This window comes from Pituophis catenifer, unplaced genomic scaffold, assembly GCF_029215685.1.
Source record: "Pituophis catenifer annectens isolate HBS135680 unplaced genomic scaffold, rPitCat1.0.hap2 SCAF_5, whole genome shotgun sequence".
In the NCBI taxonomy this organism is placed as follows: domain Eukaryota; kingdom Metazoa; phylum Chordata; class Lepidosauria; order Squamata; family Colubridae; genus Pituophis; species Pituophis catenifer.
In genome coordinates, this window is record NW_027256885.1 from 92059865 (window position 1) to 92084140 (window position 24276).

Consider the following 24276-nt stretch of genomic DNA (forward strand, 5'->3'; position numbering starts at 1 on the left):
ATGATAGTTAAAAACATGACTGAAGAACAAAAAAAAAAAAGAATTGGAGGGAAAGATAAATATTCAGACTACGAAAAAAATAAGATATTTGGGAATTCAATTGACAGCAAGATGCATTACACTTAAAGAAGATAACTATGACAAATTAATGGTGCAAATTAGGTCTGATTTGGAAAAATGGGGAAAATTACAGCTATCTCTAATGGGCAGGATAGCCATCATCAAAATGAATGTTCTTCCGAAAATGTTGTTTTTATTTCAATGCATACCAATTCGGCTCAAAAAAGATTTCTTTACAAATTTGGACAGACTCATTTCAAAATTCATATGGCAAGGGAAACGACTGAGAATCAGATTCAAATTATTACAAGATGCTAGAGAAAGAGGAGGATTTGGCCTACCAGACTGGACAAAGTATTATCAGGCAGCGGCGTTAGTTTGGCTAAGTGAGTGGATGCATCTTAAAAACACAAGACTATTGGCACTAGAAGGTCATGACTGACAGACAGGGTGGCACGCTATTCTATGGGAGGAAAAACATTTAGTCCATCAGTACTTCCGGAGACATTATATTAGGAGAGCACTATTGGATATTTGGAAAAAAACAAAAAGAAATAATTATATGGAAATTCCTAATTGGGTGTCAACATTAGAAATGTACACACATCCAAATTTGACAAAATGAGGGGGAGCTGTCACCTATAAAGATATTTTGAATGAGAAAGAAGAATTAAAAGCGAGAAATACTTTAAAGGAAGAAGGAATAGAATTGGAATGGTGGGCGTATCTCCAAATTCAATCTAAATTTAGCAAAGATAAAAAGGAATGGGGCATAAAGCAAGAATCATCAGAATTAGATAAAATTTTATTTAGCAGAGAAGGCAAGACCATAAGTAAACTATATCGATATTTATTAAAACAAGATATGATTGAGGAACAGGTGAAAGAAACAATGATAATTTGGTGTAAATATTTTGGGCACAATATCGATTTGGACAATTGGGAAAGTTTATGGGAAAATTTTTTAAAAATCACACTAGCAACTTCCTACAAGGAAAACCTCTATAAGATGTTCTATAGGTGGCACCCCCCACACACACAAGATTAGCACGAGTGAATAAAGGGAAATCCTCAATATACTGGAAGTGTGGAAAGACCGTTGGGAATTACTACCACATGTGGTGGGAATGCCCAAAGGCGCAAAAATTTTGGAATTTACTAAAGAACTGGCTGGAAGAAATTTTGCTAACAGATATAGAGGTCAAACCGGAAATTTTCTTATTGGGAATTATAGAAATAAAATGTAAGAAAGATACAAATTATTTATTACTGCATATACTCACAGCAGCAAGAATAGCCTTCGCTCAAAAATGGAAAGAGAAAGATATTCCAACTGAAGAGGAAATATTACTGAAAATCTTTAACTGTGCAGAAATGGACAGACTCACTTTGGAACTCAAGGATAAAAGTGAAACTAAGTACTACAAAATCTGGAAACAATTTTATGATTGCAGTGGTGGGTTCCTCCTGGTTCTGCCGAGCCGGTAGCAGTGATGATATGACGTCACCGAACCGGTTCTGCCTGTCACTGCGTTATGTGTTTGTCAGCCGAGCGTCCATTCTGAGTGTTACGGTAGCCTGCCAGAGAACTTTATCACGTATCTATAGCAACAGAGATAAGACTAGTCTTGTGAAACTTTGAGCTACTGCGCATGTCTACATTTTTTTCTTTTCTAACTTCCTGATTTATACTTCCTTTGTTCGTCTGTGTGATAAGCTGCCGGTAAAGATGTAGTTAGCTAGTTTTTCTATTTTTACAATAAAATCCTTATTAAAATATATATATATTGGTTTTTCTTTCTTTAAAGTATACAGCATGGAAAACAAGATCCATCCGTCTCTAATTAAGTGCAATTACCCCAGGAGGAAAACGAGGCTGATTTACGCTTCGACGCTGCCCCCCCACTGCCCCGCCTACCCTCCGCATTATTCTTACCTTTTATTTGGCCCCACCCCCAATCTATTGCCTCCTGAGTCCCAGCTGATGGCTGAGGGAAAAAAACTGTTTAAACTCTTGCCGCGGGGCTTCAAAGGGCTGCCCTACAGCTGATCAGTGTTAAAAGAAAACAAATGAGTAGACCGGTGCCTGCAAAAATAACTGGGTAGACCGGTGCCTGCAAAAATACATGAGTAAATCGGTGCCTGCAAAAATAAATGGGTAGACCAGTGCCTGCAAAAATACATGAGTAGATCAGTGCCTGCAAAAATAAATGGGTAGACCAGTGCCTGCAAAAATAAATGGGTAGATCAGTACAGCTCTGCAAGCAGTTAAAAGCCTGGTAGACCAGTACCTCTGCTAAATCCTAAATGTCACATGACCATCAAGCCATGCCCACAGAACCGGTAGTAAAAAATTTTAGAACCCACCCCTGTATGATTGGATAGATAACAAGAGGGTAGCCAAGACAAATGTATAGTGTTAGAACAAAAATATAGATGTTATAGATAAATGTATGTTTAAGAGATAAATAAATATACAGAAATAAGGGAAAAAGTATTCATATCATATATTATGCTTAAATAGTGAACAAAGCTTAAGAACTATATGTTTATGAGTACTAATATTGTAAAGTGACAGAAGATGTTTGGAACCAGTGATGTCATATCTATGTCCAATGTTTTTTAAATTTTGTATTATTAATAAAAAACTTTAAAAAAATATGTCTGGAGAAGCCTTAATTTATGGAAGGGACGAGATAATTGTCTACATTTCCAGCAACCCTTAATGCTGTAAGCTGCCCAGAGTCGACTTGTGGAGAGATCAGTGGCAAACAAATTTAATAAATAAGCAAACCCTTATTCCCAGTCCTGGAATCAAAAACTGAACCTCTGATCTGTTTCCTGTCTGCCAGTGGAAGATTTGTCTTCAAATTTTTGCTTTCACATTCCTTAGGCCTACAGAGGGAAAAATTGTTCTCTGATTCTTTGCGCCTGCCCTTTTTGTTGTGTTACAGTTGGCAGCCTTGACCCATTTAACTCTCAGGTGGTTTAAAAATGCTGTTCCTCCCAGAGGACAGTAGGTGGCACTGACAATCTTGGCATCCTGGGCCCAGGAGCAGAAACTGAAATCCAGCAGAAACAGAAGTGAGATACCCAGAGAAGGTGATTTGGTAAGAGAGCATGGTGCCTTCATATTGGAAGGTTTTTTTGCTGATGGCAGGGAGAAGAACGGGAAAACTTGGAACGGGAGGGCCTGCTAACCAAGTGTCTCTGCATTGGGGGGGGGGGCTAGAGGGGTCCAAGTAGAAAGGGGTCCGAAGAACAGAAAGTGTGTTGTAACTGAGCGATGCCCCCTTGGTGAGGGGAGGCTGGCCCTCAGCCCTCTCACCCCCTTCGCCCCGTGATCCTCTTGCTGTTCCTTGCTCTGCAGGGAATGTCAAGAGCCTCGTGTTTCACCTGCACAGGCCTATATTTAGCCTGCCCAGCAAAAGGTCAGGAGTTGGGGAGAAGGTTTGCATGGCCCCGCCCAGTGACTGCTCCCTCTTTTTATAGCCCTCATCCGGTCTTTGCCTCTTGCCAGTCAGCAAGCGCCCTCGGAGCTGTCCTGTCTCACCAGAGCCCCCTGCTGTACCCACGGTAGGGGTAGGTGGGAAGGGGGAAGCCGGGATTTCACATTACTGTATAGTTTTAGAGTGGAGCAAGGTTGGTGAGAGCAGAGGCTGGCAAGAGAGAAGTCGGCTTTCCACTGGCATTTTTCTCCATAGGAATGAGCCGGGGGTGGGGGTGGGAGAAAGAGATGGGGGTAGGTTGCAATTGGGGTCCTGGGGAGGATATAGGTCACAATGGCTGTGCTTGAAAAATTGAATACGTTAGCTGCAGATCCACTGTGCAAGTAAATTCTTTCCAGCTCAAAACTATCCATCTCTTATTTTGATTATCTTTTTTTAACAGGGCCCTAAAATGGAGAGGTTTTTTTTAAATTTTCTGTTATTTTTTTATCTTTCCTTGCCTATTTGAGGAGATTTAAGTTCCAGTCCTGTTTGCAATCAGGTTTCTCTGCTCCTTTTGGGCCCAGGGTTTATTGTTGACATCTCAAACCATGCATTAGCTAACATTATCTAAGACAGTTGTTTCTTCCTTTTGACTGGTATGACTTGCAAAAAGTTGCTGGTTTGAGGAAATACTGCTCACACCATTTCCTGCTCTGCAGACCATGAATGTTTGTGTCTCAATGTTTTCTCTGCATTCTTGTGAGGTATCTAATCTTTTTGTCTGTAAATGTATGTCACCTGCAACCTAAGTCAACACATCTATACCCCTGTTGCTATTTTGCACTTTCTCTTTTTTTCCTTGCTCCTAAACATCTTCCATCCTTGTTTTGCCTGGATAGTAGGATGGTTTCCATGTGGAATAATTTATATTGCTCCTTGTAGAGAGCATCTGTAACTCATTTGCAAAAAAATAGGGCTGAACACACACCACTGAAATAAAGATAATTGATTTCGCACTCTAAGTATGTCTATGCCTCAATCCAACCCTTAAATGCAATGCATATTTTCATTGTTTTAAATGCGCCCATAGCTTTCTATCCTGCATTAAAATCCATTAATGTTCAGACTATATTTTTATATATCACTTGTACAAATGATTCATGAAAATGTGAGAAAGACTATCTACATTTTTGGCTTACTAAACCATTAGCTTGCTAGACCTTTATGGATGGCTTGCTAGCCCATTATGTTAAAAAGACTTTGCAGTAGATCCTTGTAAATGATCTATGTTGCTTTTATTGGCTTTACTGAAGTATGAAAATCAGGAATAGTTTTGCATAAGAAGTTGCACAGGTAGCACCTTTCTTCAATTATCCTTGAGTCCCTGTCACAATCTTGAAGTAGAACTCTGTACTATGGTTTGTTGCAAGACAATCTTACAGCAACTTAATGTGTTATATGTTTTTGGTGCCAGAGTCCATTTCATTCAAATGATAAAACTGTTTTTATTTCATGAATTTGATGTTCTTGCCAATCTTCAGAGAAGCTCTCTTGAAGCTGAAGATGAATGCATTGAATTGAAAGTTTGTGTTTTCCTCCCCCAGTGTGCTCACTCTGGAGCCCCCCCTTCCTTTTATTGAAGCACTGGGGAACTCAGCTGTTCACACTCTTGCTTAAGCCAAGCTATGAGAGGAACTTTGGGGGCTGGGAACAGTGAGTCAAGTTACTAGGTTTCATAAATCCTGAAACGATCAGAAAATATTACAGCATTGTGGGTTGGTCTAATTGCTGACCTCTCTGTCTCGCATCTATTACATGTCATCTATAGAAACCCCCAAAATGGATAAGAATAATTGCATGCAATATAATTATCTTTCAGATTTAAAGACAGAGATGCCATTGTAGGGCAAAAATATGGCAGCATCCCTGGAGCAGCTGTCTCCAAGAGTTGCACCTGTTCTTCAAAAATTATCCTTTAGTTTTGACAGGGCTACAGAAAGGACCATAAGTGGCAGGGGTAAAAGGAGGGGGCTCCCCACTGCCTCCTACTGCTTGCTACTGAGATCCTGCACAGAGCCTGTGGCTCACCAGTTACCGTAATCATCCCAAAAGAAGCCCACTTTGGATTCAGCCTGGTTTAGGCTAGGGCTAGGCTATCATTAAAAAAAAGTTTTAGATAGGGCTTAATTAAGAAATTCAGGCAACTGGTGAGATGCTGTTACACTGAGAGCAAAGGGGCCGAGCCACCTGTCTCCTGTCATAAATCAAACAGCAGTGCCACTCTCACCTGTGAGGCAAATACACTGCTCAAAAAACTAAAGGGAATACAAGCAGAAGACATCTGAGATCTGAATGAATGAAATAGCCTTATTAAATACTTTGTTCGTTACATACAGTAGTTTTGTATTCCCTTTAGTTGTCTGAGCAGTGTATAAACTACTGTATGTAAAGAACAAAGTATTTAATAAGGCTATTTCATTCATTCAGATCTCAGATGTCTTCTGCTTGTGTTCCCTTTATTTTTTTGAGCAGTATATTTCTCAACCTTAGCAACTTTCAGATGTGTCTGTTGGAAGAAATATCCTTCTGGGTTCTGCTCCAAGTGGGGAAAAAGACACTGGAAACATGGGGACTGCTTGGAAAGATGGTTTAATGGTGGACAGGATCACATGGCTTGAGTTCCTGAACAGAAAAGGGCAGATACAGCGAGTTTTCGGGTTTTATGCTCTCTCTGGCTTTGAACTTCCTGGGGCCCAGAAAGAGTATCCTGATTGGTTGTCAGACTTCCAGGGGGTGGGGGTCTTAACTAGCCTTGCTGGCTGATGTAATCTTCCCAGGTGCCATGTGGTGAGTTTCTGTCTAGATGGGTCCCATTGTCTTGCAAATGAGATTCATTGATAAAGATTGAATTTCTGCCTCTGGCCCATTAACAAAAGGGTGGGGGCAGGAAGGTGGGAGCTGCTTTGTCTTTAAAAATATGCTTCTCCATTTCTCATACAGGGAAACATAATATTCTGCTTTTTTAATATTTCCTAAAATATTTCATTCCTCCAGGAAAGGGGTGGGTGCTAACCTCCTACAGTCTTCAACTCTCAATCTGAAAAGTTGCTAAGGTTGAGCAACACTGGCCTAGGCACAGGGGCATTAGATAACTCACTAGGAGTGCTGCTTTCCACCTTGGCAAATGCCTCTTTGCATTCTCTTATCTTCCATTTGTTGTTTCCTTTAACAACTGAGCTCACTCCAGAAGAATAGGCAGCACTGTTGCAAGACTACTCAACAGTTGTTCCTTGATGTCAATATTCTGCCTGAAAACTTGTAGGGATATCTACATGTATTTATAATCCTTACTCAGAGTAATTAGTAGGCCTTTCTACTGAATGCTTCACCTTGAATATCCAGTAAGCAAATTGGGAAGATGCATTAGAGTCATGAGTGTGATTGTGTTCATGTAATTAAGAAATGGATTGCACCTAAGACTTCTTTAGGTACAACCAAAATCTCCCTCCCCAACACACCTAGCTCCTAAAATGTGTGGTTTAATTTCAGATAAGTCCATTTTTGCTTTTGAGTAAGTAGAAAGTGTTTTGCCACTCGCTCTATTTCTTCAAACTGTTGGAAGAAACATCCTTCTAGGTTCTGCTCCAAGTGGGGAAAACAGACACTGGAAACATGGAGACTGCTTGGAAAGATGGTTTAATGGTGGACAGGATCACATGGCTTGAGTTCCTGAATAGAAAAAGGGGGGATACAGTAAATCCTCGGGTTTTTATGCTCTCTCTGGCTCTGCATTTCTTGGGGCCCCAAAAGAGTATCCTGATTGGTTGTCAGACTCCCAAGGGGTAGGGGCCTTGCTGGCTGATGGTCACATGTGCTTCCCAGGTCACATGTGGTGAGTTTCTGCTGCTATTGTGTAGAGGGCTAATCCCATCTTTGGCAATTCCTACTATGGCTCTGCCTGAAGGAGGCAGATCTTTGTTATGTAGAATAGACTGGCCCAGGCCTTAATGGCCCATTGACAAAGGGTGGGGGGCAGGAAGGTGGGAGCTGCTTTGTCTGTAAAATATGCTTCTCATATTTCTCATCCAGGGAAATATAATATTCTGCCTTTTTCATATTTCCTAAAATATTTCACTCTTCCAGGAAAGGGGTGGGTGCTAACTTCCTACAAAACAATAAACATAGGTTTTGTGAAGAAACATTCAGATTAAGGTACTGTACAAACATGCATTCCTTTTTAAAATATTTAAAGCTCAATAGATTAGATGATAAAGGTTTGACTATCAGTCATGGACTGTGGTCATGTACTTGTAATCACGTTTTGTGGAATTAACATATTGTCTTCACATTACATGCTAATAATTAACTATCAAGAGCTGTGTTAGTGCAACCCAGGAAGCCAGTTCATCGTGTTGTATGAACACAGCCTGGGAATAACTATTATATCTCCTTCACTTGCCAGTCCTAGGTTCTTGGAATTAACACTGCTAGATTGGCACAGGACATGCCACTTAAGCTTATTTTATTTTTTAAAAAAACCCTAACTATGGTTTCAAGCTGCTGAGCCACTGACTCCTTGCATTAAAGCAGTGTTTCTCAAACTTGGCAATTTTAAGACAGGTGGATTTCAATTCCCAGAATTCCTGAGCCCAAAATTTTCCTACTGTTCAGAATCCCTCCATCTGACCTTGCCCCTATCTATAATGTTGATTCTGAAGATAAAAAGAACCATGCAGGACTGGGTCAAAGGCTTGCCTAACCATTCCCATTGCCTAACTGTTCCCATTGTGGCTCATCCATACCAGAGGAAGGTTAACAAACAGAAGAACTGGGGGGCAGCCTTATCTCCCATCCATCTTCCCTAGCCACTGGCACCAAGGAATCTATGCTGCCTTTGCTATATTTTGTGTCAGGATGTTCCCCCACTTAGGGGCTCTTTGTAACATCTGGTGATTCCAAATTGAGCTGACCCCAACTGAAGTGTTTCAGCTTTGCAAGGCTTGGGCAGATGTGGCCGCACCCAACGTTTTGGGATTTTCCCACCCAGGTCTCTTAATTGAGGGCCTCTTTTCTTCATGCTCCTGCTTCCCTCTTATCACTTCCATGGCATTCTCTATCTTTGTCCATATATGCCCAGGGCATTCTTTTTGGTAGCTGAGATCCAGCACTCATGGGCCAGGGTGGGGTAGGGCAAGATCCAGAAATAGTACTGTGTCCTTCAGGAAAGGACAGAAGAGCTGAAGGAAGAGTGATCAGGTTTCCCCTTGAAATGTCAGTACTGAAATTGAAGTTGGAGAGGATGTTAAAGAGAAAGGGGGGGGACGACAACCCTACGGAGCCACCAATTTGATGTACCGTATTTTCCAGCGTATAAGACGACTGGGCATATAAGACGACCCCCGATTTTTCCTGTTAAAATATAGGGTTTGGGCTATACTTGCCATATAAGACTACCCCTCTTCCAACGCACACCAAATAAAAATTAAAAAACATCAACTGGCTCACCCACAATGTAAAAGCAGCTGTGCTAGACCCAAAATGGCCCCTGCAACAAGCAGGAACCTCACAGCCACAAAAAGCCCCCCCAAAAAACCTTTCACACTTTACACACACACAACACAACACAACTGGCTCACCCACAATGTAAAAGCAGCTGTGCTAGACCCAAAATGGCCCCTGCAACAAGCAGGAACCTCACACAGCCACAAAAAGCCCCCCCCAAAAAACCTTTCACACTTTACACACACACAACACAACACAACAGGCTCACCCACAATGTAAAAGCAGCTGTGCTAGACCCAAAATGGCCCCTGCAACAAGCAGGAACCTCACACAACCACAAAAAGCCCAAAAAAACAACTTTCACACTTTACACACACAAAATTCCACATACAGCTTTGTGAGATTTTGTGTGTTTGTGTAGTTAGAGTGAAACACTACAGAAACACACTAAATCTCAGAAAGCTGCACAAATATTATTTTATTTTTATTTTTATATGAAAACTAAATTTAAAACTTCCTAAACTTTAAATGGCTAGGTCTAAAAAAGAACAACTAAAAAAACCCCAATTAACTATTTTTTTTAAAGCTCCCAAAGGGGAAAAAAACTTACCCAATAGAACAGGGGTCTTCAACCTTGGCAACTTTAAGACTTGTAGACTTCAACTCCCAGAATTCCTCAGCCAGCTTTGTTTTCCTGGCTGAGGAATTCTGGGAGTTGAAGTCCACAACTCCTGCCTGCTTGATTGCAGGCAGGGAGTGGCTTGCTGATGGAATGGATTCAGGCAAGCGAAGCTGTCACAAGTAAATGCCTTATTCTCTAATAGGGGAATTGTATATACACGGGGTATTAGGGGTTAATTTATTCTTCCTCCCTTAATATATTCATATGTAACCACTCCCATACTTTACTCCGCCTTGTTAATATAAAAGGAGTTGTATGCACCTCCTCCTTGCTTCTATCTACAATCATTCAGAGAATATAGAATGCCTACTGTAAATAAATAGTGTTATGTTTGAATACTTCATTCTTGAATCATTTATTGAGTCTGATCCTTAAAATTACGCAACAAATCTGGTAGCAGAGGATGGTTGAATTGACTCAATAAAAATCAGAAAACAGAATTCAAAATGTCTGGCGCGAAAAGCCCTACATAATGCAAAAGGCAAAAAAGAAAAAATCTACTCTTCAGAAGAATCTGACACAGACATCGAAGAAACTTCAATCGAAATGCAAATAGAATCAGCAATGAAAACTCTTTTTGCAACATTCGGTCCAAAATTAAGAATTACAAAAGAATCAACAAAAGCTAGCAATCGAGAAATAAAGAAAAGACAAGCAAGCAAGCAAACATCTCAGAATCTACCCGCTTCTATCCAAACGACGAGAGCACCGACGCATGAACCCAGAGAACCCTGCAAATACTCCCCCACGCCACAGACGATTCCAGGAACCAGAGATCTCAACAAGAACTATTTCAGCGAAAAGAAACAAGCGCCTGTCGTCACCTGGACACCCAAGATCGAACCGGAGACCGAATCATCGGAAGAAGAACACTATGAGGGAGCTGCAGCAGCGAGAACCTCTTCCGACAGCTTCAGAAGCGAAATGAGCAACGCGCATGCGCAAACACACGCAGACAACTACGGAGGACATGAAGAGCAGAGAGAGCCATTCAGACTCATTGCAAGCATACCCACACCATTCTGCAACTATCAACACTTGCAAGATCACGGACTACCTCCAGTTGTAAGTAATGGAACAAATAATATTGGGAACTTGCCCAATGATTTCCCAAAACTGAGAATAGATGGTATTAATTTTCAGGAATGGTGTCAACAACTTCAGGTTGTTTTTCTAAAAGAGAACTTATTATTCTTTATAACTAACCCCCCCAAAAGACCTTGGACTCTAAAATTGGACTGCCTGCACCACAGAGCATTCTACTTATTAATATCTAGTATATCTCCTGCTATGTACCATAGCATTAAGCATAATTTGACTGTCTCAGAAATTATTCAATGCATGTTTAAATTGTTTCATAGTGAAAGTGTAGCAACTACTACAAGAATGTCTAAAGATTTCTTCTCATCTAGGATAAAGCCAGGGGTTACTATAAGTGAACATTTGATATCTCTAAACAAAATCAGAGCAGAGCTACATTTAAGGGGAGAGATAATTTCAGATCAAACAATGAAAAGTGTTATCATTAATTCATTAGACCCATCGTGGGATAACTATCACATTTAGACACAATTAATTTAGGATACTTATCCATAGAGAATTTATCAAATAAGCTAATAGCTGAAGATAATTCAAGAAGGAGTCGCTGTAATAATCACATAGAACATAGACAAAGTAAGAGAGTAGTATTTCAAGAAAAATATCGAGAATCAATTGAATGTCACAATTGTGGATCCAAGGAACATTGTAGAAGAGATTGTCCTAAATTCCTTAGAGAAAGGCAAAAACATGACTATAGAAGTAGATACCATAACAGACAATCATCCATTGATAGACATAGATATAGAAGCTCACCTAATTATAGAGAACATAGAGGGGGCAGGGATAATTCGAGAGATAGAAAGTCTGGATCACTAAATGGATTAAATAAACATAATACAACTAACATACAACATTCAGGGGACAATGATTGGCTCATTGATTCTGGGGCTACTAATCACACAACACATAACAAAAATATATTATCTTCATTTATAGAAGATAAATTTGTAATTAAGGTAGCCAATCAAGAAAAAGTCCAAGTTATTGGTAGAGGAAATGTAAACTTACCCGGTCTAGGAAAAATAGAGGGGGTATTATTAATACCAGAAATACCTCATAACATACTTAGTGCAATAAAACTAAGTAGAGATTCTGACATAAATATAGTATTCTCAAAAGGAAAAGCAACACTAGAGAAAAACAAAACAAGCTTGGGTAGTGTGATTATCAAAGGAGGTCTACCATATTATAAAAGAAAAATGGTTACACAATATTGATTCTAACATGGAAGATGACAATAACATAGGAAATGAAAACAATAGCAATAGTGATAATGAGGAACATGAAACAATTCATAGCCACAATGACACATCCAATAACAAAAAACCTACAATTGGAAAACCAATCCACGATGAATGTGCGCATATTTTACATAGAAAATTGGGACATGCTAGTTTTCCTGTAGTACAAAAAATGATTGAACATGCTGAAGGTGTTAAAATAAAAAATTGCAAAAACTATTTGGAATGCTCAGTATGTAAGTCCACAAAACTCAGAACTAGTCCCAAACCAAGAAAGGCAACAAGATCAACTAATCAAATTTTTGATTTGGTACATATGGATCTGGTTGGTCCATTAACACCATCAATCACATATAGAAAACGATACTTTCTGACTATTGTAGATGACTATAGTCGTTACGGATTTGTCTATACTTTAAAACACAAAGATGAAACATTTCAAAAATTTAAAGAGTTTTACAAACGTGTAGAAACACAACATAATATTAAAATAAAACAAATCATGACAGATAGGGGATCTGAATTCATGTCAAAAGAATTCTCCCAATGGCTAAAAGACAAAGGGATGCTACACTTCACGTCTAGCCCTTTCTCTGCATTTCAAAATGGAGTAGCAGAGAGAAAGAACTCGACACTACAAACCATGATTAGATGCACATTAGAAGATGCTGGCTTAGGAAAACAATTCTGGTCAGAAGCGTTACAATATTCCAATTATACACAAAATAGAACTTGGTCCAGCATTATAAACAAGACACCATACGAATTAATGTACAATAGAAAACCCAAAATAACACACATGCACATATTTGGAGTCACAGCGGATGTACACATACCAAAACAATTGAGGCGTAAAGGAGAGAACGTATCCAGAAGACTTAGATTCATGGGATACGAAACAGGCACAAAAGGGTACAGATTTATTGATAATAACAACAAATTTATAATTTCTAGAACAGCTGTATTTCATGAACAGGCCAATTGGTCTAAAATACATCTTAATGAAATATTCCCAACCACAAATTTAGACACTGAGCATCAAGATAAAATAGATAGAGAAGAACGCAATCACAACACTCATAGAAATAAAAATAAAACATGGACAAATAATCAACACAGAATAAAGACAGATTCATTAACAAAAAAAGAGGCAAGATACCTACACGATAACGATAGCAAACCAGAAAAAACAATCAGATGTAACAGAAATCAAGTGCCAAACAAATACAAGGATTACGTAATGTACATGGATAGTGAAACATCAACGCCAAACACATACGAGGAAGTATTAAAGCTCCCCATTGAAGAAAGAAAAAAATGGGAACTAGCCATGGCTAAGGAGATGGACAGTTTACGAGAATTAAGTGTATTTACACCTACCCCTGCACCTAAGGATAAAACTATTATAGGCACCAGGTGGATATTCAAAATTAAAAATCTGGAAGAAGGCAACACATTATATAAAGCTAGATTAGTTGCACAAGGTTATGCTCAAAAATATCCTGAGGATTACACAGACACATACTCTCCCACAGTAAGGACTGAGAGTGTTAAGACAGCTTTAGTTATAGCATCTGCACTTAACCTTGATGTATTTCAATATGACATACAGACTGCGTATCTACACACAAAACTTGATAAAGAGATATATGTAAGAGCACCTCATAGTCAATACACAAATAAAAATGAAACTTGGTTATTGAATAAAAGTTTGTACGGATTAAAACAATCTGGCAAACGTTGGTATGAATGTTTAGTCAAAGTACTCAAAACTATGAATTTCAATGCCACCACTGCAGACAACTGTTTCTTTGTCAAAAAAGAGGGTGATTCCCTAGAATTTGTGTTAATTTATGTGGATGATATTTTGTATATCGGTAAACATAAAGAAAAAAGAGATACATTTGTAACAAAACTAAATGAACATTTTTCTTTAAAATCATTGGGAAAGGTAAATAAATATCTTGGAGTTCAAATCAGTAAAACCAAAAAAGGATTTAAACATTCTCAGAAAGATAAAATTATAGAACTCCTAAACAAATGTAATTTGAATGATGCTAAAACTTGTGACACTCCTATGCAAACAGATTTCTTAAGAAACATGGATGAGACATCCCCTGAATTTAAGGATAATACACTTTACAGATCGGTTATTGGTTCCCTTTTGTATATTTCTAATTGGACTAGACCTGATATTGCTTTGCCCCTCAATCTGTTATCCAGGTACGTTAGCAAACCCTTAATGTACCATTGGGAAGCCGTTAAAAGAATATTAAGGTACTTAAAGCACAGCTTAGACTTCTGTTTACTACTGGAACCTAATAATGTCAAAGAGCCCGTCCTCACTTGTTACGCTGATGCGGATTGGGCAGGTGATACCATATGTAGAAAAAGCACATCAGGTTATATATTTTTTCTTAACGGTTGTCCAGTTTACTGGTATACTGGAAAACAGGATTTAGTAGCTACATCAACAACCGAGGCAGAATATGTTTGTTTGTCTAAAGCCTCCAACAATCTTGTATGGTTTAATGATTTATTATCAAATATTTGGAAAAATCCTTCATTACCATTTATCATACATGAAGATAACAAAGCTGCTATTGAGATATCTAGATCTGATGCTATTGGTCAAAGATCCAGACATATAGATATAAAGTTCAAGCACGTGAGACAATTATCTCAAGATGGATTTATTAAAGCAGTTCACTGCGAAACATCAGAACAAATAGCTGACGTATTGACTAAGCCATTGCCATCTAAACAACACAAATATTTAACTTCTAAATTACAAGTTTTGTATTGTTCTGAATCTGAATGCAATTATTGTTGTATATCGAATCGGCATTTAGAGGGGGATTTGTCACAAGTAAATGCCTTATTCTCTAATAGGGGAATTGTATATACACGGGGTATTAGGGGTTAATTTATTCTTCCTCCCTTAATATATTCATATGTAACCACTCCCATACTTTACTCCGCCTTGTTAATATAAAAGGAGTTGTATGCACCTCCTCCTTGCTTCTATCTACAATCATTCAGAGAATATAGAATGCCTACTGTAAATAAATAGTGTTATGTTTGAATACTTCATTCTTGAATCATTTATTGAGTCTGATCCTTAAAATTACGCAACAGAAGCAAGGCAAGCGTTGCGACTAGCAGCTAAGGTAAGCAAGCTGGAGGGGGAAAACTTTTTTCCTTTTACATGGCTCTGGCATCCCAGCTGAGTTGCCTGATTAGCAGGCAAAGCTGGGATCATCAGAGCTTGGATCGCCAGAGCCATTTAAGGCTCGTCAGAGCCTTTCGGGCTGGTCTGCCTGGTTACAGGAGAACGACACCTGGCGTATAAGACGACCCCTGACTTTTGAGAAGATTTTCATGTGTTAAAAAGTCGTCTTATACGCCGGAAAATACGGTAACTTCAGCAGTTGGGTTTTTTTTTAAATTCCTTCATGCTCTTTAACTGCCCTTCCATACCACTACAGCAGGGTAATCGAAGAGAGGATTGCTAGATTTTTTCACCGCCCGATACTGTGTTTGGAGATTCCACCCCAGGTTTCCCTTGTCGTTAGATTGTCATTAGAAAACCACTGCTTAGATTATGCAGCAGTAATCTTTTTTTTTTTTTTTTTTTTGCACAATCACGGCCAAGCCATGCGAATTATATACCCTGCCCTTTTTCCGTGCGCATTACACTTCGTTTCCATGTGTGTGTGTGTGTTTTAAACACTTCGCCGTGATTCGGAGAAAGAACTCGGGCCCTTTAAGTCTCTTTCCCTCCCCCACAACCCTAATGAGTAAACGTCTCACCCTTTTCCGCCTAAGTTACGTGACGTTCGATTTTGGAACGTTAGGGCTCTCTACGTTCGATTCGAGCTCCTCACTCGGGTTTCGGGCGCCCTAGCCATCTATCAAGTGGCGGCTGTGGCTGTTGTTTCCCCGCGCGCACGCCTTAGTACTTTTCCGAAGGAGGAGAGCGGTGAGCCATCTTGATTTGGAAGGTGAGGGGGGGGAGAGGGGGAGAGAAGGGGAACAATGAGCACTGCTACAAGATTGGGGAACAATTCTAATTTCTCTCCCTGATTCGTTTTTTTTTTATGTTGGAAGAAACATCCTTCTGGGTTCTGCTCCAAATGGGGAAAAAGACACTGGAAACATGGAGACTGCTTGGAAAGATGGTTTATGGTGGACAGGATCACATGGCTTGAGTTCCTGAACAGAAAAGGGCAGATACAGCGAGTTTTTTGGGTTTTATGCTCTCTCTGGCTTTGAACTTCCTGGGGCCCAGAAAGAGTACCCTGATTGGTTGTCAGACTCCCACGGGGTGGGGGTCTTAACTAGCCTTGCTGGCTGATGTAATCTTCCCAGGTGCCATGTGGTGAGTTTCTGTTGCTAGATGGGTCCTATTGTGTTACAGATGATGGTCCATTGACAGAAGGGGGGATTGGGTTTCTGCCTCAGTCCCATTGACAAAGGTAGGGGGGCAGGAAGGTGGGAGCTGCTTTGTCTTTAAAACATGTTTCTCCATTTCTCATCCAGGGAAATATATTCTGCCTTTTTAATATTTCCTAAAATATTTCATTCTTCTAGGAGAGGGGTGGGTGCTAACTTCCTACAATCCTTCCTTTTTTTTATGTGAGGGGCACACATGTTCTTGGCAAAAGATTAAAATTGATCAGGGAGACTTGATGGGTGGTTTTAATTGTTCTGATGCAAAGGGGAAGGCATTGATAGAGGCAACAGAAAAGGATTCCTTCAGTGGCTCCCAAAAGCTTTCAACCATGAAGGTCTAGCAGCCAGGGGAAAAGTTCTGGTAAGAGTTTTACAGTATCCAATTTCTCTGCCAATTAATTTCAGATTTCAGAATTTCACAGACTTTCTGTGAGCTTCCAGTCAGGTTTCAAGTAAGCACATGTCCCAAAATTTTTCACAGCCATGGTTTTCCTTTAAATTACAGGCTGCCCATTTCCAAGGGTTGATTGCTGAACCTGCCCTAGCTCTTACTTTAGTGCATCCAGGATTTGTGAGTCCAAATTGAGGTTGGTCAGTGTGCAATCCAGGCTTCTTCTTTTTTTTATTACACACAATGAGCCCTGGGACTTCTACTCATGAGACCACCAGTGCAACATATCTTTCTTTACTGGGCAACTGGGCAGCATCATTTATGAGTCACGGTCAGGGCTTGGGTTTTGGATATCACTTTTTCTGCTATCTCTTCAAGTGAGGGAATTGCCTGAGGGGGGATTGCCCCCTCCCCCATGGAATTAGCAGGGAGATATGACTCCTTGGGCTTTTAGTGCCACAGAGCAAAAATCAACCTAGGAGAAGCTTTGTGTGGAGGTAAGTGAAGGGAATAGTTTCATTCTCCTCCCTGACAGGGAACGGCAGGCAGCGCTGGGTAGACTCCATCAGTTAACCAATCAGGACCGGGTCTGCAAGGAGTTTAAGCCCCGCCCTTCCTGTCGTTCTCCAGTTTATCGACTCGGTCGACTTGGACAGTTGTGTCTCCTGCATCGTTCTGAACTTTAATTCAAAAAATAAAATAAAATAAAAAATAACAGGAAAGAATCGGCGTCTTTTAAAGGAGCCTTTGCTGCGATCCCAGCTTCCAGCATGAAAGGGCTTGTTTTTGCCCCGCTGACGATCGATCGCTGCTCCTCACTGCCGGCCGGCAGTTTCAGGCAGGGCCCACGAGTTCGCTCCGTAGCCCTGTCCTGCACCGCGCTGTTTTGCCACCTCGAAAGCAGGCGCCTTGCTGCACTTCGAAGCCTTTGCTTCGCAGCTTTCTCCACCGCGCCGAAATCCAGCCACTGCTTGGAGCCGCCTGCCTCTCGGACGTTCTTCCAATTTCGTTCCGAGCGCTTGGGGCGCAGTGAGTAACAAAGGGAGGCCATTTTAAATTCTGTTTTGGCGCCAACGGGGGTATTTTCAAGATGGCGGACTCCTGTCCTTCAAGAGCTGGTCGTGGGGCGGGCTCCCATCAGGATAGAAAGCGCCATAATAGCGAACCGGGGGAAGGGACCTCAGGCCAGCACTGAGGCCATAAGAGGCCCAAATTGTCATCTGCCCCTCCGGATAAGTCAGCGCAGACCAGGAAGGATGAACAGCGCCGCCATAGGGCCCTGGAAAGGGCGGTTCAGAAGGCTCAGATTCAAGCCTCCAAGCATTCTTTGCCTTCACCCGCCTCAACTACCCCACAAGTTCCTTCTGCTGGGGTTTCTAGTACTCAGGCCCAGCCCCAGAGCTGCCATAGATCTGCGTTCTCCCCAGATCGGTTTGCCACGGGGGTTTGTCCTGCTCCTGATGAGGCTGCCATTTTGTTTGCAACTTTGCCTCCTGAGGGACATTCTCCTGCTTCTATATCTCCAGACCAAGGGGAAGATGCACCCCCTCCTCCTCCTTCCCCTCCTCCCCCTCCCCCCCTTCCAGTGACTCCCTGCCTTCTACCATTTCCCCTGCCCTGGCTTCACTCATTGCAACTGCCATCCGTCAGGGGATCTCTGAGGGCCTGCAACAGCGTGCAGAATCAGACATCTTAGACTACTCCAGCCAAGTCAGTCACTTATCACGGGGGGTGGAAGCTTCGTCCCATCTGGAGAGACCTTCTTCTCCTGCCTCTGCCAGCCAGATCTCCCTCTCTGCTGAGGATCTTGCCCTGGACCAAGAATGGTCTGATGATGAGGGCCTAGCTCCTGACCAGCCGGCCTTTATAGGCCTCTTCAAACCTCATCTCTTTCGCTCCTTGCTGTTTAAGGCTTTGTCTGTTACCAAAATGTTGCCGGTTCCACCTGCTTCTGCAGCGACTTCATCCTCTGAGGACCCTTCCGCTTCTCTTTTCGCAGAACAGCCAGTTCGTGTGGATACCTTGCCTGCACCAAAGCTGTTTTCAGATGTGGTGAAGAGACAGTGGTCATCTCCAGGTTCTGGGCCCCTGCCCAACTCTCAAGATAAAAAGTTTTATGCTATGGCAACTGACTTTTCTGACTTGTTGCAGGTACCGAATGTGGACGCTCCAGTTGTCGCCTTGTCTTCTACCACTCATCTTGCTGGCCCTCCTGAGGAGTCCTTGCGTCCGGAGGACAAACGAGCCAAGCGGACCCTTGTCAAAGGTCACCAAGCCTCAGCATGGGCGGTAAGAACCGCCTCGGCGGCATCTTTCTTCAACAGGGCCTCTATTTTGTGGCTGAAACAGCTGCAGGATCGTCTTCCAGCCTCTGACACACGTTCTCACCAGGACATTAATAAAATTTTGGCTGCCGTCGAATTTTCGGCCGACGCCACCCTTAATACGGCCCGTTTTGCAGCTAAGGCCATTGGATCCTCAGTCACATTCCGCAGGCTCCTCTGGCTTCGCCACTGGCAGGCTGATGCCAGGAACAAATGGCGCCTAGCTGCCTCTCCATATGAAGGAACTAACCTTTTTGGTTCCTCCCTTGATCCAATATTGGTGGAGACCAGGGATCACAAGAAGGTTTTTCCGGTGGTCTCCCGTCGGTCGGACTTTCGTCAACAATCCTATCAGCGAACCCAGTCCTTTCGTCCGACTGACAGCGGCTCCTCCTCCTTCAACCGCTCCTCTCGCAACTATTCTTCCAGAGGAACGCAAGGCCAAGATTTTCAGGTCAGGTCCACTTCTAGATTTCCCCCCAGAAGGTCCTTCCATGGTGGCAGAGGCCGCCCTTTTCACAAGACCCGCTAACCTACCTCCAGATTCTCTGGTTGGGGGCCGTCTTTCTTTCTTCTCTGATGCCTGGTTTGTTTCTACCTCCGATCTTTGGGTTCACTCTACTGTTCGAGAAGGCCTTCGTTTAGAGTTTAGGGCTTCTCCCCCTCGCGTTTTTGTTCCTTGCCCTCTTTCCCAGGACCCTCCTTCCCGCGCCCGTATGGCCTCGGCGGTTGCCCACCTTCTCCAGATCGAGGCCATTGAGGTGGTCCCTCCAGCGGAACGCAGGTCAGGTTTTTACTCCCGGCTCTTTCTTGTCCCTAAAGCTTCGGGGGGCTGGCGCGCCATTTTAGACCTGAAAGCACTGAACCGGTACATAACATACCGCCGGTTCAAGATGCATTCCCTTTCTACCATTTTAGAATGCATCCGGGAGGGTGATTTCCTTGCTTCAGTTGATTTAACCGAAGCCTATTTGCATGTTCCCATTTTTCCGCCCCATCGTAAATTCCTCCGTTTTTATTATAGGGGCTCTCATTATCAATATAAGGCTCTCCCTTTTGGTCTTTCTTCTGCACCCAGGGTCTTCACCAAGTTGATGGCGGCCCTTGTGGCCCACATCCGGTCCCTACCTATTCGCATTTTATTCTACTTGGATGATATTCTTATTCTTTCTTCCTCCCTTCAAGGGGCTCGACGGGATGTTTCCACCATGCTCCGATTTCTTCAAGCCCATGGCTTCCTGATCAATTGGGCCAAGAGCTCCCTGTCTCCCTCGACTCGCATCCAACATTTGGGTGCAGTCATTGACACCCTCTCATCCACAGTTTTTCTCTCTCTGGCTCGCCAGTCCAGCCTATCTGATCTGGCGTCTCAATGTTTGGAAGGCCGACCCATGTCTATTCTTTCCCTGTCCAGGTGTCTGGGCAAAATGGTGTCCTCTTTCGACATTGTCCCCTGGTCCCGTTTACATTGCAGGCATCTCCAATGGTACCTTCTCCCCTTTCAACGATCCCTTTCAGTTTCTTCTTTGCGTAAGGTTTCTCTTCCCCCTAAGGTTTTGGATTCCTTACGGTGGTGGGGCTCAGGTGCCATTGCCAAGGGTACCTTGTTTAGAGAACCCCATAGGATGGTGCTCACTACCGATGCCAGCCTCTCCGGCTGGGGGGCTCACCTTGACTCCCATATGGTTCAAGGCATCTGGACTGAGAAGGAACAAGCTGCTTCCATCAACTTCCTTGAGTTACGGGCTATCTTTCTCGCCTTACGTCATTTCCAACACCTGCTCCAAGGTCAGCACGTGCTCGTTTTAACTGATAATGTTTCTGCTAAGGCCCATATTAACAAACAGGGTGGAACCCATTCCCGGGCCCTTCTTCGCGAATCTCTACTACTTGGTTTCTGGGCTGAATCTCATTTGGCTTCCTTACGGGCTTCTCATATTTCTGGTAAATCTAACATCCAGGCAGATTCCCTTAGCCGTAATCTGGTGGACCATTCCGAATGGAAGCTTCATCCTGACCTCTTCCAGGACCTGTCCAACCGATTTGGCCGCCCTGAAGTTGATTTATTTGCTACCCATATCAATTATCAGGTTCCACGTTTCTTTTCCAGATTTCCGTCTCCAGGCGCGGAGGCGGTGGATGCCCTCCGATCTCCCTGGCCCCAGGGCGTCCTTCTTTATGCGTTCCCCCCTCTTCCACTCATCGCCAAGGTCCTCCGGAAGCTTCTGGCGGAGGGGTCGGAACTGGTTCTCATAGCTCCCCACTGGCCTTGTCGGCCCTGGTTTTCAGACCTGGTCGCCCTGTCCACTGCCCGCCCTTGGCGGATTCCGGACGATCAGATTTGCCTTCTGCAGGGGGCTCTCGTACACCCAGAGCCACAATGGCTGCAACTAACCGCCTGGAGACTGAGCGGGAGTTCTTGACTCGGGTCAATATCCCCCCCGCTGCTATTACAACCATGCAGGCTGCCCGGCGCCCGTCCACCACTCGTATTTACGAGTCTACCTGGCGTTCCTTCTCGTCTTGGTGCTCGGCTCGAGGGATCAATCCTACTTCGCCATCGGTGGCGCACATCATCGGTTTCCTCCAAGATGGCTTTGAATCCGGATTGGCCCCTTCTACACTAAGACGCCAAACTGCGGCCTTGGCTTCCGTCTCAGCTTGTGCATCCTTGGCAGCTATTACTAAGGACCCATTGATTCGACAATTTCTGCGGGGGGCATCCAACCTGAGTCCCCCAGTTGTCCACCGTTTCCCTACCTGGGACCTCTCAAAGGTTTTGGCCTCTTTGACTCGGCTGCCTTACGAGCCTCTCCGGACGGCGTCTTTGAAATTTCTCTCCTTCAAGGTGGCCCTTTTGGTTGCAGTGACTTCCGCTCGTCGCATTTCCGAAATGGCCGCCTTGTCGGTCCGCCAAGACCTATGTGTTTTTCATCACGACAAGGTTGTCCTCCGTTTGGACCCCACCTTTCTTCCGAAAGTTAACTCCCTGTACCATCGATCGCAGGAAATTTCCTTGCCTAACTTTTGTCCCAATCCATCTCACCACTTAGAAAGGGCGTGGCACACTCTCGATGTACGCAGAGCCTTGAAAATCTACATCTCCCGTTCTGCTTCATTTCGTAAGACCGAGCCCTTATTCGTCTCGTTTCAACCTACCGCAATGGGATCCAAGGTCTCGGCTCCAACTCTGGGTCGCTGGATCCGGGCCACGATTGCATTCGCATACGAGTCCCAGTCTCTGCCGGTTCCCAACCGTGTGACTGCACACTCCACCAGGAGTGCCGCCACCTCTGCGGCCTGGGCTACCCAGGCTTCTCTGGAGGAAGTCTGCAGGGCAGCGACCTGGTCTACTCTGACACCGTTCATCAGACACTACCGTCTGGATGTCTACGCGTCAGCGGATGCGGCGTTCGGCAGACGGGTCCTACAACGTGTGCATGAGTCTTGATCTTCGGCTCTCCCCAGCTGCCCGCCCTTGGACATCAAGCTTTGGTATGTCCCAGCGCTGCCTGCCGTTCCCTGTCAGGGAGGAGAATGGGCGTTGGTCCTACCTGAGACGACCGTTCTCTCCCGTAGGAGGGAACGGCAGGCAGCCCCCACCCTCTTGGGGATGAGCCGTCGGTGCCGGGGTGGGGCGGGGTCTACTTATCCTTTCCTTACTTTTAGCAGGAGACATGCCAGTCTGCAGTGAAATCCTCGCCGATAAACTGGAGAACGACAGGAAGGGCGGGGCTTAAACTCCTTGCAGACCCGGTCCTGATTGGTCAACTGACGGAGTCTACCCAGCGCTGCCTGCCGTTCCCTCCTACGGGAGAGAACGGGCGTCTCAGGTAGGACCAACGCCCAGTCTAATTCAGAATGGTGTGTCTCTGTGTGTATGTGTATGCAGTTACTTTTACAATACAGGCAATACAGACATTTTGGACAAATTTCCCTCCCACCAGACAGACATCTAAGGTGTTCAGAACTTGCCGTGCCAGCCACTCTCAAATACAAGCCTTACATGAGTACATTAGACTGATTACAATATAAAGGAGACAAGAAAGAAAACCTTACAACAAATTTCCACCCTCGCCCCATAGTCTTTCCAGCTGTCTTCTGGGGATTGAAAAGAGTCTTTTGGTCTTTACTTGTCCATCTCAGGGTTCTTTCTTTCATGTCTGCTCGGTGGCATGCTTGGTGGTAAGGCTGGTCAGTCAGGCTTGGAAAGGTCTACTCCACTCTGGTTGCTGTGATGACTTTCAGTGGAGGCTGGATTCAAAACCCAATTCCTGGCTCAAACGGATGGAAGGTCTCCTCTGGAGGCAGCATCTGGATCCATGTGCTCTGCTTCCACAGGTTGCAGAGTCATTTGTGCAGGGCTGAAAGACATTAGAACAGGGTCCCCTCCCCACTTTTGTGGGTGATCTTCCCAGGAAAGGCATTGTAACAGGATTAGAGGTGGGGGGGGGTAGGTAGCTTGCAGGCAGAGTTTGAGAAGAAACAACAACACATCAATATTGCAGTTGCTAAACATATAATTTAATTTTTTATTTATTTATTTTTCTTATAGTTATATGCTGCCCTTCTCCCAAAGGACTCGAGGCGGCTCACAGAAATTAAAACGATGAAAACAATAAAAATAGCTACTAAAATAATCAATTAAAATTTCCCAATTAAAAATCACCCATCAGATCAGCAAATTTGTTGGAAAAGCCATGTCTTCAGGTCACGGCGGAAAGAGCGGAGGTCAGGGGCTGTCCGGAGCCCCGTGGGTAACCCATTCCAGAGGGTCGGTGCGCCCACAGAGAACGCGCTCATCCTGGGCGCCACCAGCCGACATTGTCTGGCCGATGGCACCCAGAGGAGGGCAGTCCTATGTGAGCGCACAGGGCGGTGGGAGGCAGGCAGAAGGTGGTCCTGCAGGTACCCCGGGCCCATGCCATGTAGGGCTTTATAGGTAAGTACCAGCACCTTGAAGCGGATCCGAAGGACCACCAGTAACCAGTGCAGCTCACGCAGGAGAGGTGTAACATGGGAGTAACGGGAAGCTCCCATAACAACCCGTGCGGCCGCATTCTGGACCAGCTGGAGCCTCCGAGTACAC

The 24276-nt window shown here is 43.6% G+C and overlaps 1 protein-coding gene across 1 annotated transcript in view; it reads left to right on the forward strand.

The window, feature by feature from the left end:
• Positions 1-3562: 3562 nt before the first annotated feature.
• Positions 3563-24276, forward strand: part of ALDOA (aldolase, fructose-bisphosphate A) — a 51559-nt gene continuing 30845 nt past the window's right edge. The window contains exon 1 of the mRNA XM_070944593.1: positions 3563-3636. The gene's annotated coding sequence lies outside the window, so the exon portion shown is untranslated. The remainder of the gene's footprint in view (positions 3637-24276) is intronic.